Here is an 18,337-nt window from a genome sequence, read left to right as displayed (position 1 = left end):
CTGACCATCCAGGTGGTGCCGGTCCTCGACTGAGATCTCTTCTGTTGATTCGCCGTGCAGTGACCATTTGGTCGATTTTAGAACTTGGCAGTTGGAACCTGGACACCAAGTGATTGGTAAGTGTCATTCTGCGGCGCTTGCTGTTGGTTTTTATGCCTGGGATTGGTAAGGTAGTTTAGTAACACTTACTGTGGCTTTTGTATTTTGGATTTGTGTTGGCCAACTTAGATTTCTATGTGATTCATATATAAATTGCAATTTATATAGGCAGGTAATGAGGAGAATTTTCTCTATCAGAATTGATTTGAACAGCACATCGTACTAAAGGTACCTTAAGTGCTACTTTGATTATAATACTGCATATTCTGCACTATTTTTGGCATGCCTGTGTTTAGCACACTTCGTAGGATGTGTTGCTTTGTAGTGGTACCAATTTGAGACTCGATGAAGCACAACTGGCCCCCCCGGAGGGGACGCCTAATAGGGATATGTATATTAAACATGGTCTTTCTTCTATAATGTACAGCACATTATGGAATAAATACACTAGTAAGGATCCTGAGTTGCATTGGCCTATGTATGGGTCATTTGATTTACGAAAGATTGAGTATGTGGAACAATGTCTGTGTAAGCGAAAGACTAGGCAAGGTATGTTTGATTGTGTACGAATGTTGGAGAAAGAAGTGCGTGAACGAATGAAGCGTGAGCAAGCCTTGATTGAAAAAGAACAACGAAAGAACATTTATGTGAAAGCATTAGAGCTGAAGAACAAAGAGTTAAAAGAGTTAAAAGAGAGAGAAGATAGGGAGCTCAATTTACAGGTAACTGGCCAATACGCTGTTCGGCGGCCCCTTTATCCTATACTTAATAAACCACAAGATGATTTCTTATTATTAGATCGTCCTCCACCTCCGTATACTGTTCCTTCTGCCCCTCATGAGTCAGATGAGGACTCTAGTTCGGAGGAACACAAGGCACGAGAAACTCGTTCTATGTTGACCGCTGCGCGTTCGACCCAGCTTAGATCTGCTGCTCGTAAAGCAGTTCGTAGCATTGCCCCCGCCTCTGAACTTCTAGATAGTATGAAAGGGTGGCAGGAAAGGGAGCAGTTGTATTTTACTGAGGTGTTTGCCGAAGAGGTCCTTGAGCTGTTTAGGAAATATTCTGAGGAGTTAGAGCCCGACGATGTAGCAGTTAATTGTAAGCAAATGCGTGATGGTCTTTTTGTTTTCCCCCATGTGAATGATACAATCAGGCGTTTGGTTAAACTGCGTGTTGATGCAGTCCGTTTGCGAGAGGAGAAAAAGGCTGCAGACGTAGCTGCACAGACATCTCAGACCGGCATGGCACAAGCTTCTATCTCCGGAACAGATAAGACTATGATAGTTCATGCGAAACCTGTGCGGGAGGCCGCGCCTTTGTATGTTCCTCCTAAAGGACAGGGTACAAGTGATGATAAGGCCTCTATTGATGCAAAGGCTTATTTTATTTATAATTGGGTTTACACTCCTTGGAATAGGACGGATGTCATGGCACTTAAAACTGCATTGCCTGATCCGGGGAAAAATCCAGCCGCTTTTTATGAGGAAGTTGAGGGTGCTATTGGCTCTTGTACTATGACTTTGCCTGATATTGATTTATTTTTTGGATTGATATTACCACCTGATATGTGGAGAACTGTTCATAAAATTGATGATCGTGCAGCTTTTGGGGCGTTTTGGAAAGAGTTAGAACAAATGAATGTAGAAGGGGAACCTGCACAGAAGCCATGTCAGTTAATTTTAGATCTTCCCGCAGCTATATTAGGTAAGTTAAAAACGATTATTCCCCCTAAAAAGATAGATTGGACTGTTTTAGCGTCTTGTAAGCAAAAGGCAGATCAATCGGTCTCTGATTTCTTTACACGCTTTAAAGAAGCATTCCACGATTTTAGTGGCCAGTCATTGACAGATGACACGGGCAGACATCTGCTTGTCGATAAATATGTCGCAAACCTGTTGCCAGGAAAAGCTAGTCGCTTAAAATCCAGTAAGAGTTCATGGACTACCTCTTCTCCGGTTTCTCTCTTGACTATGGCTCAGTATTATGAACGTCAGGAATTAGAAGCAAAGGGTAATGAGGATAAGAAGACTAAAGAATTAAAAATGAAGGTTATGTTGGCTCAGGCTTATGGTCCGCCTTTTAGAGGTAGTGATAGAGGTGGATGTGGATCTTATGGTTCGTCTTTCCCTTCTTATACTCGTTCGAATTTGTCTGCTGACCAGTGCGCGTACTGTAAGAAATGTGGGCATTGGGCTTCCGATTGTCCAGCAATGTGTGCTCAGCAGTGTCCACGTGGTCGGGGACAAATGAGAAATCGTTCAGGATATTCAGAGCCTAGAGGAAGCACAGGTGATCGTGCTAGGTTTGATGCTAATATACGTGGGCAGAATGGGTTTAACACTTTTGATAGAAGGAACCAATATCAAATGTCCGACTATGTGCCGCATAGGATTGCCTAGGATGGGGTAAGGAATCAGTTGAAGTTCCAGTAGATCAGAGGGGTCCCTATGTTACAGCAAATGTTTTGGGTTCCACTGATCAGTTTCTGGTTGATACAGGAGCTACTCGTAGCGCCTTGTCTAAACAATTGGTTCCAAGGGCTACCCTGTCTGGCTTAACCATTACATCGATAGGTTTCGATGAAACCCCTTCCCTTAGCCCATTGTCACAACCACTTGCATTCCATGTGGATAAATTTACTGCTCCGTGTCCATTTTTGCTTTCCCCGAATACACCAGACAATATTGTGGGTCTTGATATGCTCAAGTATTTCATGGCTACGATACGATGTTCTCCAGAAGGTGTACGTGTTATCTTGAATGACAGCCATCCTGTGAAGGAGAGAGCTTGTCTTGTTAAAGAGGATATTGCATTAGCTTCACTCCCTAGTAATTTGTGGGCTACTTCAGACACTGATGTCGGGCAAATGGTTATTCCACCAGTATATATTAGTGTCAAGGAGGGCGCTGTGCTGCCACGTTTGCCTCAATACAAAATTTCACAGGAAGGTGAAGAAGCACACATACGTATTGTCCATGATCTCATTGAAGTGGGGGTTGTTGAGGAAGTTCCTTACAATGTTTGTAACAGTCCGATTCTTCCTATTCTGAAAAAAGATACTGACACTAGGATTTACCAATTCATTATTGATTTGCGAGAAGTTAACAAGATTGTAGTACCACAATACCCCGTGCTTTCTGGCATAACGACACTTCTTACTTTGGTTCCTCCGAAAGCAACTACATTCTCTGTGATAGACTTGAAGAATGCTTTCTTTTCGATCCCTATTCATCCTGATTGCCGATATTTGTTCGGTTTCACTTTGAATAGTCGATCGTATAGATTTTGTAGAGTTCCTCAAGGCTAACTGAGAGTCCTAGTATTTACAGTCAAGCATTAAAAAGACAACTTGATTCTTTTGTTTTGCCTGAAGGTGTGGCTCTCATACAATATGTCGATGACATCTTGTTGGCAGCCGATACCCCTGAACAGTGCGAAAAATGTACTTTGTCCTTGCTATCTTTTCTTGCTTCCCATCATCACAAAGTGTCACAAAAGAAATTGCAATATTGTAGACCAAAGGTAACCTACTTAGGTCACCTTCTGTCTAAGGAGGGCCGTGCACTCACACCAGATCGCATTCAAGCTATTTTAGACACACCAGTGCCCCTTACTCATAAAGATGTCCGTGCATTCATTGGTCTTACTTCTTTTTGTAGGCAATGGATATTAGGGTTTTCACACATTGTTAAACCCTTGCTAGCACTTTTGACTAAAGATACTCCAATGCCCCTCCCACGGACAGATGAATGTGAGACTGCTTTCCGACAGTTACGACAAGCTCTTTGTTCAGCACCAGTGTTAGGTACTCCAGATTATACGAAGCCTTTTACACTCTATGTACATGAGAAAGATGGATGCGCATTGTCAGTTTTAGTGCAGACACACGGTTACAAACAGCGTCCCTGTGCATATTTTTCAGCAGTACTTGATCCTGTTGCTCATGCGTTACCTGGATGCTTCCGTTCAGTTGCAGCAACAGCTGTGTCAATACGTCAGAGTGAAGGGATAGTTTTGTCACATAAGCTGTTGGTGCTAGTACCCCATGCGGTTGATGCCCTTTTAAATCAGACAAAGACGCAGCATTTAACTAGTGCTCGTCTGACAGGATACGAATTGACATTGTTGGCCCCTCACATTACTCTAAAGAGATGTGCGATACTAAACCCAGCCACTTTGTTGCCATACACGGTGACTCAGTCTCAGTCACAGGAGTCTCATGATTGTATATTCCTTACTGAGGAACAGACAAAGGGTCGTGTCGATTTGCAAGACAAGCCCCTTTCAAGTGTTGATGGGGAACTATGGGTTGATGGGTCCTGTTTGAAGTTACCAGATGGTACAACGTCAGCTGCATATGCAATTACAACACTTCAGACGGTAGTTGAGACAGCTCGTATTCCACAGAATTCAGCTCAGGCAGCTGAGCTAATAGCTTTAACACGAGCATGTGAACTTAGTACTGACTTATCTGTGAACATTTAGACAGATCGGAGTGGCTCATGATTTTGGGCTACTCTGGAAGGAGAGGGGCTTTCTTACATCCCACGGGATGCAAATAATGCATGGAGAATTAGTACATAATCTCTTGACTGCTTTAACATACCCGAAGAGAATAGCAATTGTTAAATGTAGCGCACATAAGAAAATTTTTGATAAGATAGGACAAGGCAATGCTTTTTCAGACCAAGCAGCCCGTGAAACTGCCATGCAGCGAAGCACCATGTCTATGTACGTAGTGAAGTCACAGGCTGAACGTTGGCATGATACCAGAGAGGAAGTGCTAGATATGCAGAGATCTGCTTCTGCAGAAGAAATTGAGCAATGGTCTAAGGAGGGAACATTGGACGATGAGGGCTGTTGGAGGAATAAAGAGATGAGCAAGTGGAGACTGCCTACAGCCTATTTACAACCTATGATTCATATGGCACATGGGCCGGCACATGTTGGAGCCTCCTCGATCACAAAATTGCTCACGCAAGTTTGGGAGCATCCAGAAATTGCCGGCACAGCTAAAAAGATGGTGCAGACTTGTCTGATTTGTCTTCAGCATAATCCTGGTAAAGGGACACAAACTCCTACAGGAGGGTTTGCTAAGCCAACCGCACCTTTTGAAATTTTGCAAATGGATTACATCCAGCTTGAGCGCTGTAATAACTTAAAGTATGTTTTGGTAGTGGTATGTGCCTTCAGTAAATGGATAGAGGCATACCCTACAAAGGACAATACAGCTCTCACTACAGCAATGGTACTTTTGAAGGAATTCTTCCCTAGATTTGGTGTCTGTAAGCTTTTATGGAGTGATAACGGACCCCATTTTGTTGGCCAAGTTGTCAACTATGTCCTGAAGGGATTAGGAATTAATCACAAGTTCCACGCTGCTTTCCATCCACAATCAGCAGGGCTAGTGGAAAGGTATAACGCCACACTTAAATTGAAACTGGCAAAAATACTGGCTTCCACATCCTTGAATTGGCCAGACGCTTTACCTTTGGCACTGTTGTCCATTAGATCAGTGCCACATTCGCGATCTGGTCTTACACCATATGAGGTGGTGTTTGGAAGGCCTAAGAACATTTGGGGAATTCCTAAACCACGCCCCATACATGATGTACCTTGTGTGTTGATGAGTGACTACCTATCACAATTGACTGACAGTTTGGTTTCTATTCATCAACAGGTTCGAGAAGCTCTTCCTGATAGGTCTGCAGGTGAAGGCCATGGACTTCGACCTGGAGACCAGGTGATGATCCGATCATTCCAGAGGTCGAGCAGCTTGGAACCGAGGTGGCGTGGCCCAGAGCAGGTGCTCCTTTCAATGAGAACTGCGGTCCGAGTGACGAACAGGAGGAACTGGGTGCACTCCACCCATTGCAAGAAAGTGCCGTCTACCTTGGTGGATCCTGCTGCCTTAATCGACCATCGGAACATCCTGGATACAGAGAAAGGCCAAGCCATATCACCTGACGAACTTGAGGGAGTCTACCCGGACCACAGGATTCCTGGAGTATCCCGATACCAACTGAGACAACGGAAAGAGCCAGCATCGTCGAAATAGACTGGTTGAGCAACCGCCCTGGGTTAGTGAAACGGAATGCCGATGTGGCAAGGGGGGAGGATCAGTCTTGTATAGTGTAGCGACACCCGTCTTGACCCTCGGTGAAGAAACCAACGGCTGCCCAGGGATAAGAGCTCCAACGATTGTTTTCAACGACAAGCTGATCATGTCCACAATGAAATCAACTGTTGCTAAGAGAAAGATCATTTGTGCTATAGGGTTTGTTGTTGCTATGGTGGCTGTAGCAGTAATAACCTGGTTCATTGAGAAAGTGGCTCCTGCTCGAGAGCTTTTGATCGCCACTACTCCAGTATCAGTTGAACACCACTACTTTTCCCTACCATGAGCAGAAGCATCGACAATCTTATTTAAATAATTCCTTTATCCAGATGTTGCATCATACTCATAATGCCACAAATATTACCAACTGTTGGCTGTGTGGGATGATACCTGCACATCAAAAGAAAGGAGAAACACCTTTTATTCTTCTTCCCTTTTCTCATAATGTTTCTTGTCAAGCTTGGTATGCGCTTTTGTTTGCATCTGGAAGACTCACAGTAGGCGGGCTTCTTTTTCGCCTTAATAAAGTATGCTACCAAGATAAAGATGGTTATCCTCAAGCCAAAGGGACCAAATGGGAATGGGAAGAGTATCAACCGGACAATATTTCAACACCATATGTCTTCACAAATTTGAGAACTTTTACCAGTAATGAACAATTTGTGATTTCTGTTACTAGAGCTAAAGCAGATCTATGTTTAAGCAGTATTGGGAGAATTCCAGTGGGGAAAAGCAAATGTACTGTAATTCTGACTATTGAAGGTATAAATAATAGCAGTTTTATAGCCTCATAATACCTATTTTGTCTGTGGTAGCCACGGATAATATCAACTACCTGCTGGGTGGTCAGGTGTGTGCTATGTGTCCTTTCTATTGCCCCCTGTGTTTCTGGCACCTGCATCATATCACCGGGATCTTAAATTATTTAATGATATCTCTAGAAATAGATACAAGAGGACAATAAGTACTGACGAAGTAGACCAAACTGATACAACTCTGCAACAATATGTCAAATTTAATTTAGGTTTGTTCTTCTTTGTGGGTGCTGCATTAAACAGTAGGAAAGTAAGACGATTAACTAGAGTTGTGGAAGCTGTTACCAATCAGACAGCTATGTCACTTGGGAACATTACGGAGGAGCTGCAAATTGCAAGGATTGTAGCTCTCCAGAACCGAATGGTTCTAGATGTGGTTCTGGCTGATCGAGGTGGTGCATGTCGCATCATCGGTAGCAGCTGTTGCGTATTCATACCGGATCACTCACCTTCAGTATACGAGGCAATTTCAAAACTGCATAAGATTGCTGCAGAAATTCATCCAGAGACTGGTACTTGGACTTTTACTGGATGCTTTTGGACTCTTGTTTCTGCTTGGGGCTGGAAGCTACTGACTATCCTGTGTGTAATGATTACGTTACTTTTTACATGCTGTGTATGTATCCAATGTGGTCCAATGCTTTGCTCCATTTGCATCTCTGCCTGTATACCTGTCAAAAGGAATGTTGCAGAAACAGAAGCCCAACAAATGTTGAATAAAGAGGTGGCCTAAATAATGCTAATAGATGTACGGGATGCATATTTAGATTACCCCAGAGGAACAGATGTCTTCAGCTAATGCTAAAAGGGTCATCTGTTGTAAATTGGCAGCGATTGGCTTAGCATTAGCGGAATCCATCTTGTATTTAGAGGCTATCTTGTCCATTTTGCGGAATCCATTTTGTATTTCTGACAGCCATTTTGTTTGCCATGTGCTCACCATGTGCTTTGTCCTCCCTCAGTGTTGACTGCTCTTGTAATCTGCCTAGAAACGAACTATATTTAGCATCTTCCACCTTTGCACATGCCCAGTGAGTTTTCAACTGTCCTTGCAGCTGTTAGTAGTATGTAACTGTCAGGATGTGTTTACTAGCATTGGCAAACTGTTAACTCCTCCTACTTGTCGACTGTGCATTTCTATATGACCTTATATGTACATAAAATCTTCTGCTGTACTTGTACCGCCCTCTTTCAAGCCCCTGTGTGGGTATAAAAGGACCATGCTCCTTCTGTTTGGTGTGCTACTTCATTCAATACTGAAAGGTGCTGTGTGAATATAGTTCCGCCTCATGAGGTTTATTAAACTTTGTATTTTCTATTCCAGTTTCTGTGCCAACTTCTTCCTATTGGTCTGAGGACTCTGTGCAGAGAAGGGCGAACCCCTTGCACTGGTAGGCCTATCTGAGGTCCAATTCTACACCCTGATGCCAGGTACATGGATGATGACACCTGACATCTCACTACCAGCGTGCCACGATGTGACTATGTCATGTGTGTGTCATGTGTTCCCATGATCTTGCTGTTGGTGTTCCGTCAACGGCATCTGCTGTAGCTGCATCCAACATGTGTCTGTGTGTAGATGCCCATGTCACACTATTACGCACACCAGGACACATGTGGAATAACACGTGACGTGTGTCTGTATGCATCTAACAGGGACTTGCAAGCTTAGGACATATCTGCGTAGTCTCAATGTCTGTGTGATCATATTTGACATGTACCCCTTCATGGCAAGGTGTGTGGTCTGTCCTTTTTCCATTACATGTGACCTGTGCGTCTAGCTTGCCGGCAGCTGTCTGTATGAGATGACATCCTTCAAATGCACATATGTGGATGTATGTCACTCCTGTAATGTGTCTGGCTGTTCACTCACACTGGCCCACAGCTACTTTCATGGCATGTCATGTAGACCTTGACAATCCATGTTTGTAGCTGGCTCTCGGTAGGAGTAGCACCTGGCTGGCATACGTGTGCAGGGTGTATTGCACAGACCAGACTCTGTATGTGGCATATGTGTATTAGCTGTTGAACATGTGCTCAGTTCATTGACATTGGTGTAGTAATCTACTCAATCTTCGTTATTCCTTCCAATTTTCTGCAGGGCACCGCCTCTCCCCCGACCAATGCCAGACTTGGCTGCCATGAGGGAACGTGACTGCATACGCCGCTACCGATTCCCCCAACGGTTAATTGTGGACCTGATAAACAGGCTGGCACCACACCTCCAACCGTGACACAGTTATCCGACTGCGTTGACCCCCCCAAGATGAAGGTGATGGCAGCCCTACATTTCTTTGCCACCGGTACGTTTCAATTGACCAATGCTGATGTGGGTGGCATGTCTCAGACCATGTTCAGCCGTGTCCTGCATGATGTTTTGGAAGCCATGTTGGAGCCCCTGGATGAATTCATCCATTTTCCAACTTGTGAACAGTTGACAGGTATCAAGGGTGAGTTCTATGCCCTGGGAGGGATGCCCCATGTAATTGGGTCCATTGATGGGACACATGTGGATTTGGTACCACCACAGGCACAGGAGGTAGCCTTCCGTAACCGTAAACATTACCACTCCATTAATGCCCTTGTGGTGTGTCTTGCTAACATGGTGATTTCCCATGTCTGTGCACGTTTTCCAGGGTCAGCACACAATGCCTACATCATTAGGCGTAGCAGGGTGGCAGAAATTATGCTGCAGCTGCACAACGAACGAGCATGTCTTGTTGGTGAGTAGACTCTGTTTGTCCAGTATTCAGCGTTATCTTAGTATGTGACGGCATCTCCTGATCCACTTCTTTACATGATGTTTCCATGTAGGGGACTCTGGCTATCCCAACATGCCATGGCTGGTGACGCCTCTCCGCAACCCGAGAACAGCTGCAGATCACCGTCTCAACAACGCCCATGGCAGACCAGGCGAGTGATTGAGAGGACGTTTGGCCTCCTGAAGAGCCTATTCCGGTGCCTCCACAAGACCGGCGGGTCCCTCCCATATGCACCGGTGAAGGTCTGCAAAATCTTCCTCGTGTGCTGCATGCTGCACAACATGGCAGTGGAGAAAGCTGTGCCACTCATCCTGGATCCCGATGAGCAGGAACATCCACCCGTGGAGGATGACGGTCTTGGTCACAAGGCAAGTGAGGAGGAGGAGGAGGAGGAGGAGGAGGACATCCGAAGTCAGCTCATACGCAACTTCTTCTCATAATGGTGAGTCCCTGGGTTTGAGTGTGCATGCTTTGAGCCTTGTGTGGCATGTGTTGCAATGTGTGTGTCCAGCTGACTGTATGCTAAGTGACTTTGAGGTGTGTGCTGATGTGTCACTCTAGTGCTGATGTCATTCCACACATTTTAGCTGACACACTCAATTGACAACTGGCATGGTGTCAACCTTATTCATGTAGAGTACATGACCATGCATGCGGATGACTATGTTTTTCCTGACTTCTTGTGTGTCTCTCATCTCCAGGTACTTGCGCATGCTGTCTGCTCGTGGCATTGTTGTGCTCCTGCTATTCCTCATGAGTAATGCAACGTGTGCTGAATCAGCGTTACATGCGCGGACATGGTGAAAAGTCTCCTTTGGGTAAGGATTGCAGCAAGGCTTTTTGGGTGTGGTAGTTGTTTGTAATGTGTGGGCACTGCTCCTGTGCAGGTTATGTTACTATGCATACATGTCGACTCACCATGGGGCACATGATATGTGGCATGACTCACATGAATTGATAGTCACACTTCGTGACAGTCATCCGTTATGCGATTGTGGTTTGTGATGAAGGCATCAATGTGTGTACAACTTCCCTCTGAAATATACGGGAGGCTACGGGTGGACATATTGAGGGACATCCCCATATGATGCTCAATGGGGAATTGCAGCCTCTCTGTGTGCAGCAGGGGCTGTTTGGCTCAACCCCTTCACTTGTGTGCCAGTAAAATGGATTTTCAGCATCTGTGGTGCACAGGGGGTGTCCGGTGTAGGTCCCACATGTTAATCCAATAGAACTGTCAGTCTGTTAATGTTGATGCTTTTGCATAGGTGTGAGCCTGAGTAATAAAGGTGTTCCTCAGCCTCCAAGGTGCCTCATCTCTGTCAATGCAGGTCTCTTGCCACTGTGCATGCGGCATCTCTGGCATGGTTGTCAAGGATTGTGCATATGAATGTATGTGTAGATTAGCAACCTTCATGCTGTTCTTCATGTATTTGATTCTATATTGTGCATGATGTCCATGACTGTGTATGTGTTTTGGCATGTTAGTCCCCCCCACGGGCCGTCAACACCTTCTGGGGTGTGTTTCCTGTGCGCAGCCTGGCCTTCAGTTTCATGATCCGGTGTCAGTCATTTTTGGTGATTGTGCATCCTTTGTCTCTGGGGGTGCCATTGCAAACCGGTTACTCCTTCCTTGACATACACCTGTTGCAGTAGTCCTTTCTGACATCCTAGTCTTTGTGTGGATATTGTGGCATAATTCCCAGGACATGCCGCCTGCTGTTGCAGCCACTGCAGCAAGGGCACACGTGGTTTCCAGATTTGGCAACACACACACATCAAAGGTGCTTCTCCCTTCCTCCCTCAACACATTAATGTGGCTGTCTTCGGCTTGTCTGTGCCACAGTTGCGGCCACGCTGTACCAAAGGCTGGACCGTCTGCACATGCACATTGCACGACCCTCATGTCCTTGCATGACCCACATCGAACTACAGTGTGATGTTGCAGCCACCCTCCAAGCAAGGTCCATCCACACATCTCCCGCCTGCCCTCAGGCATGCACTGAGCGCACACACAACACCTTTGCATGATGAGTGTGCAACTCCGACTGCCTACACAGTGCTGCCACGCCTTCCAGGACCTGTCACACCCACCAGGTCATGTCCCTCCTACTCCCCACCGGATCTGTACCCCTGCAAGGCCATGGGAGTGGGACTCAAGGCTTCTGCATGTAGTATGCTTTCGTCGTGAGGCACATGGCACAGGTATCATCTTTCAGCGTGTCAATCTACAATGTGTCCAGGACCCCCCTATCCACCATCACATGCGCACTCGGCCTCATCATCAACTCGTATGCCATTGACAGCCAGGCGCTCCTCACCCTCACCAAGGACGCAGACATTTCCAGTTCCAATATTCAAAATTGCATGGGATCCTTAGATGAATGGCAGAACAGCAGCCACCTGAGGCTGGACTTGTACAGGACTGAGGCCAACATCTGAGGATTGTCCCCTTACAGCTGGCTTAACTGCTTGTGTCCCACCCACAGAGGCCCCGCACAGGCACCCAGTGTCCACGCACACAAGATGTTGTGCATCATGGATTGCTTGCTCTAATTTGCCATGGTAATCACCAGCATCTGTACCTCACACTGCAACACCCTCAGCAGTATGCACATGATACCCATATAGATCCACTCCAAGCTAAGACGGACCATCCCCCAGGTCCATGACAACATCCGTGCCAAATACGGCCCTGCCCACTACGGAGCAGCCACATCCAAAATCCAGGGACACTTGTCCACATCCAGGCTGCATCTGCACACCTCAGCGTCAACATCCCGCGCCCCGGCCACATCACCGTCCAGCAGAGATAGCTGCAATGGATCACTGTGTGCTGCAGGATGACCTTCAGACTCCTCACCCACACTCAGGAGGCAGGCCACAACCCTGACCCAAAACCAACCTTGTACCACTGTCATCCGAGACCCCGTAGTGCCATCTCCGTGCATCCAACCTTGACCTGGCCACCATTCTTCTGATCCACCGTACTCCTGCATGCAGGACATAGTTCTCCCACCTGGGTACACATACCTGGGACTCCCTCCCCGGGACCCTCCAAATGAGGCATGACCTCTACGCTTTAATGTTACTCTTCCAAATAGGTGGGTCCTCACAGTTTCCCTAGCACCCCCTCAGCAGCTTGAGGCCATCACAGGTGAGTATTGTACTCCATGTCCGCATTGAATGATACATTGTGACCCATGTGTGTCCTGTACCAGACTCCGTTCCCAGGGTATGGATGTGTGGAGTTAGTTCAACACTCAGGCATAGTTTGACATTAACACACACACATATTTTGGTGAATAATACCAAATGACAGCAACATCTCATGACAAACTTAAGTATTTATTTTTGGTGGGGGTAAGTCTTTTGGTGGATGAAGTAAGGTGCTCTACCGGGTGCATAGAATCCAAAGTTCACAGGGGGAGATGGCATCCTTGTCAGTTGGAGTCATCAGAGTCCAGACCACAGTGTTGGTCATCATTGGTCAGACTGTGACCAGCAAGTCCATGTGGCAGAGAATTTCATTGGGTGAGGTGGTGCTGTTGCGCCAGAGGGCCAGGTGCCAGGCCAGGTGACCTGGGAGATGTGGATGGTCCGCTGACTCTCACGGTCTTTTCCGTGGACGACCCACCTTCCTCCGGGGACCCTCAGATGCAGGCCTTGACGATGTCTGTGATGCTCCGTCGGAGGAATCCTCCTCCTCCTCCTCCCTCCCTGTGGCTGGTGCTGGTCTTTGCCTGGTGTCACAGGGAGGGTTGCCCATGTTGTCGGCAATCCGACGGAGTGAACGGCTCATGTCCATTTGCACCGCCAGGAGCTCAGCCAGTCTTGCCTCCATCCGTCCTTGGTGTTGTTGTTGACTGGCATGTTGCTCGGCCTGCAGGTTCTTAATCTCGTTGAGGGTCGCCACTACCTGGCTGATGCCCCTGGTGTCACGCCGGTATGTGTCCAGGATGTGGCGCATGTGTGCTATACCGGTTCCCTCAGCTAGCTGGTCAGGTTCTCGCCTCCGCCTGCCTCCACTCCCACCACCCCTGCCCACACAAGCCTGCCGTTGTGGGCACATCGGGTCTACGGGACCCCTGAGGGATGGCAGTAGAGTGGTCGTCTGCCTCCTCCTGGGTGCCCGGAGAACCTTGTCCCTCCTGGTCAGACTGGCTGTGTTCGGTGCGAGCAGGGCTCCTGGGTGTCTCCTGGGATGTGGCAGGAATGGGGGTGGTGGTTGGCACAGATGTACCTGACGCAGGTGCTGCAGGGGCTTGGGCACCAGAGGGGCCAGGTTGGTCGGGGTCATCCACGGAGTGGTGAGAGTCGTCGCTGCCGGTGGGGTCATCTTCACGCTGAGCCTGTGACTGTGATTGTTCCCCCCATTGTTGGGGGAGGTCGATGACGTTGCCCTGTGTGTGAGAGAGAGACAATGTTAATGCTGTTTCATGCCACATCCATGTTTCATACATATTCAAGTAGTCACAGTTCCTCCAGGTGGTTGGATGTGCCTAGCATTCCTCTCACTGTCCACTTGTGGATGAGTATGTTGCGGGGGACAGATTGGTATGTGCTCCTGAGTGTTTGTCAGTAGTTTTTTTGCTGGGATGCTTATTTGGCTATGGATTGGTATTGTTGTGTCACATGTCAATTGTGAGAGTGGGTAAATCCGTTGCCTGCCCTGGGGGTGTGTGCTTGTGTGAGGGGGGTGTGTGACCAGGCCTGTTGTTGTGTGTAGTGTGATTTGTCATTGGGTCTCCCAGGTGATGTGTCCCCACATGGTGCATGCTGGCATGACAGTGTGTGTGAGTTCCTGCGCTGGGTATGTGAGCTAGTGGAGTTGTTGTTTGAGTGTACAGTGGTCACAGGAGGGCCTTGTGCTGCCTACAGCAGGGCCAAGTGTCAGCTACCTTATCATTACTTTGCCAGTCCCTGTGCATTGGGCATGGTGCATGGGTATGTACCTAGGCCATATGAGCTGTGGGCATTGGTGTCTGGTTCTGAGTTGCACAATGTGTTGTGTGAGCCCCACCCTCCCAGCATCCCGGACATCCAGTCTTGGGTTTGTGGTTGGTGTGGCCTGGGACATGACATTGCCTTTATTTGTGAATGGGGCATGGAGACGTTAGTGGCATGAGCATGGTTTGCAAGGTGTGGTTGTGTGCGGTGAGGGCTTGGGGGTAGGTGCGTGCATTTGTTGTAGTTGGGGTGTGGATGCCATTCCCCCCATGTTACGTGAGTTGTTTGTGTACTCACCAGGCTCTGCGACTCCTTTGACTCTGTGTACTCCCACTGGCGGAAGCGTGGCCATCACCTTCTCCTCCCAGGGATGGTAATGTACGGGTCTGCGGTGCAGCCCGCCTCCCGTGATGTTACTCTAGGCATATTCCTCATTCATCTTCCTCTTGACTGCCCTGCGCAGATCGTACCACCTGGCTTGGCATTCATGCCTGGTCCTTCACATGGGCACAACAGCATTCACCTTATCGACGATCCTCTGCCACAGGCTGGTTTTTTGGGCTATGCTGGTCTGTCTGACCAATGTTCAAAACAGCTGTGGCTCGACTCTGATGACTTCGTTGACAAGGAGCTCCAACTCCGCCGTAGTGAACTTTGGATTCTTGTCAGTGGGCATGGTGTGGGGTGTGGGTGTGGATGGTTGTGGGTGTGTGGATGTGAATGTGAGGGTGTGTGTGTGAAGGTGAAGAGGGGGTGTTTGTGAAGGAGGTTGTGTGAAGGTGTGTAACTGAAGGTGTAGTTTAGGTGTGAGTAAGGTGCGAGTAAGGTGCGAGTAAGGTGCAGTTGTTTGTCTGTGGTGTCTGTGAGCAGTGGGTCTGTTGCAATGGCTCATGGTTTGTGTGTGTGGGCCCTTTTTATTGGTCCAATTTTTGGTTGTGGCTGTGTTTGAATTTGTGTTGGGTGTGTTATAAGAGGTGGTTGTGATTTGGTCCTCTGTTTGGCAGTTTGGATGTGGCAGGTCAGTCATAGAGATGTATTTTGTCATGTTGACGTGTTTTGTGGTGTTGTGCGAGTCGAATTGACCCTCCTTGTGCTGTTTTACTGTGTCCTGGTTCTGTACGAGCCTTTTTCTCGTAGGTACGGTCCGTACATACGCGATGCTGGGTGAGGGTGCTGGTGTACGGTGTTAGGGTGCAGCACGTACAGGTGCGGGGCTGTGCTACGGTGTTGGGGTGCGGTGCGTACAGGTGCGGGCTGTGCTATGGTGTTGGGGTACGGTGCGTACAGGTGCGGGCTGTGCTACGGTGTTGGGGTACGGTGCGTACAGGTGCGGGCTGTGCTAGGGTGTTGGGGTACGGTGCGTACAGGTGCAGGGCTGTGCTACGGTGTTGGGGTGCGGAGCGTACAGGTGCGGGCTGTGCTACGGTGTTGGGGTACGGTGCGTACAGATGCGGGCTGTGCTACGGTGTTGGGGTACGGTGCGTACAGGTGAGGGCTGTGCTAGGGTGTTGGGTTACAGTGCATACAGGTGCGGGGCTGTGCTACGGTGTTGGGTGCAGCGCGTACAGGTGCGGGCTGTGCTACGGTGTTGTGGTGCAGCGCATACAGGTGCGGGCTGTGCTACGGTGTTGGGGTATGGTGCGTACAGGTGCGGGGCTGTGCTAGGGTGTTGGGGTACAGTGCGTACAGGTGCGGGCTGTGCTACGATGTTGGGGTGTGGTGCGTACAGGTGCGGGCTGTGCTACGGTGTTGGGGTACGGTGCGTACAGGTGCGGGGCTGTGCTAGGGTGTTGGGGTACGGTGCGTACAGGTGCGGGGCTGTGCTACGGTGTTGGAGTATGGCGCATACAGGTGCAGGGCTGTGCTACGGTGTTGGGTACGGTGCGTACAGGTGCGGGCTGTGCTACAGTGTTGGGGTACGGTGCGTACAGGTGCGGGCTGTGCTAGGGTGTTGGGGTACGGTGCGTACAGGTGAAGGGCTGTGCTACAGTGTTGGGGTGCAGCGCGTACAGGTGTGGGCTGTGCTACGGTGTTGGGGTGCGGCGCGTACAGGTGCGGGCTGTGCTACAGTGTTGGGGTACGGTGCATACAGGTGCGGGGCTGTGCTACGGTGTTGGGGTACGGTGCATACAGGTACGGGGCTGTGCTACGGTGTTGGGGTGCGGCGCGTACAGGTGCGGGGCTGTGCTACGGTGTTGGGGTGCGGCGCGTACAGGTGCGGGCTGGGCTACGGTGTTGGGGTATGGTGCGGAGGGGTACGGTGCTGACATACGGGGGTACGGTGCTGACATGTGCGGGGTGAGGGGGGCTGTACGACTCGTATTCGGGCACAAGTTTACCCGTGTACATGTAGGCTACAGCGTTCGCTCCGTACGGGGCCTTTTACATGCGGTTGTGTATTCGGACAGGCGGTACGGATCGTACTAGCGCGCTCAGACTTCTGTTTTACGATTTGCACGTAAAAATATCCGGCTCCCTATCGGACACTTTTCCCGACGCTATTCGGACGTAAAATTTTACGGCTCCCTCTCGGACCATTTTCCCGACGCAATTCGTATGTATTTTTCACGTACGAATCGTACTTCGCAGTTTGTACGGTACTTGTACGATTCGTACGTAAAAATATACGAATACCAGTCGGACGGTACATTTTTTTAACGGATCGGAATCGGCACCTTAAGTGTTGTTTAGTTCTGTAGCGGAATGTGGGTGCTATAGGGGTATGGGTTGGGATGTAATTTAACTATAATAAATGTATGATTATTTTTATTTAAAAATATTTATTTTAGTGATGTTTAATTATGATAATTGTGTTATTCTTTTAAATAAATTTTGTGTGCGGGTTGTGGGTTTTATAGGGGTGAAGGGTGGGTAGTCATTTATTTTTACTTAATTTATTGAGTAATTGTTGATTATTATTAATTAACTAATTGAAAATTAAATATGTTAATTGTGTTATTTTTTTGCGGGCTGGGTGTGGGAATATAAGGATAAATGGTAGAAAGTAATTTATTTGTAATAGAATAATATTGTTTTAAATAATATTGATTCATTAATTGGTCATTAATTATGTTAATTCTTTAATTAATTTTGTTTTATTGCAGGTTGTGGGGTTATAGGAGAAAAGGGTTAAAAGTAATTTATTTTAAATCATTTAATAATTATGTGGTAATTTATATTAATTAATTGATAATTAAATATTCTAATTGTTTAATTATTTTTTTTAGGTGTGGGTTGTTGGGTTTATAGGGGTAAAGGGTAAAGAGTAAATCAATTTTACTTAAATATTGACTATTAATCATTTTAACTGTCCAATTATTGCTATATTTTGTCTTATTTGACTTTAGGTACGGCTTATGGGGGTAAGGAATGGAAAGCTAAATAATTGTAATTAATCAATATTTAGGGGCCCATTACGCCACCGTAACGGTAAACGGGACCAACTGCCAGACGTGCGGTGGTCCCGCTATGCCAATTAGGATGCACCCGCCACCCTGGTGGTCGCATCCTGCATATTATGCATTGTGGCTGGTGGTGCTGTCAGCAGCACCCATCGCAATGCACAATATTCATGTTGTCCATTGGCATGC

The sequence above is a fragment of the Triturus cristatus genome, chromosome 2_1 (assembly GCF_964204655.1).
Source record: "Triturus cristatus chromosome 2_1, aTriCri1.1, whole genome shotgun sequence".
Lineage (NCBI taxonomy): Eukaryota > Metazoa > Chordata > Amphibia > Caudata > Salamandridae > Triturus > Triturus cristatus.
This window is presented reverse-complemented; position numbering follows the sequence as displayed.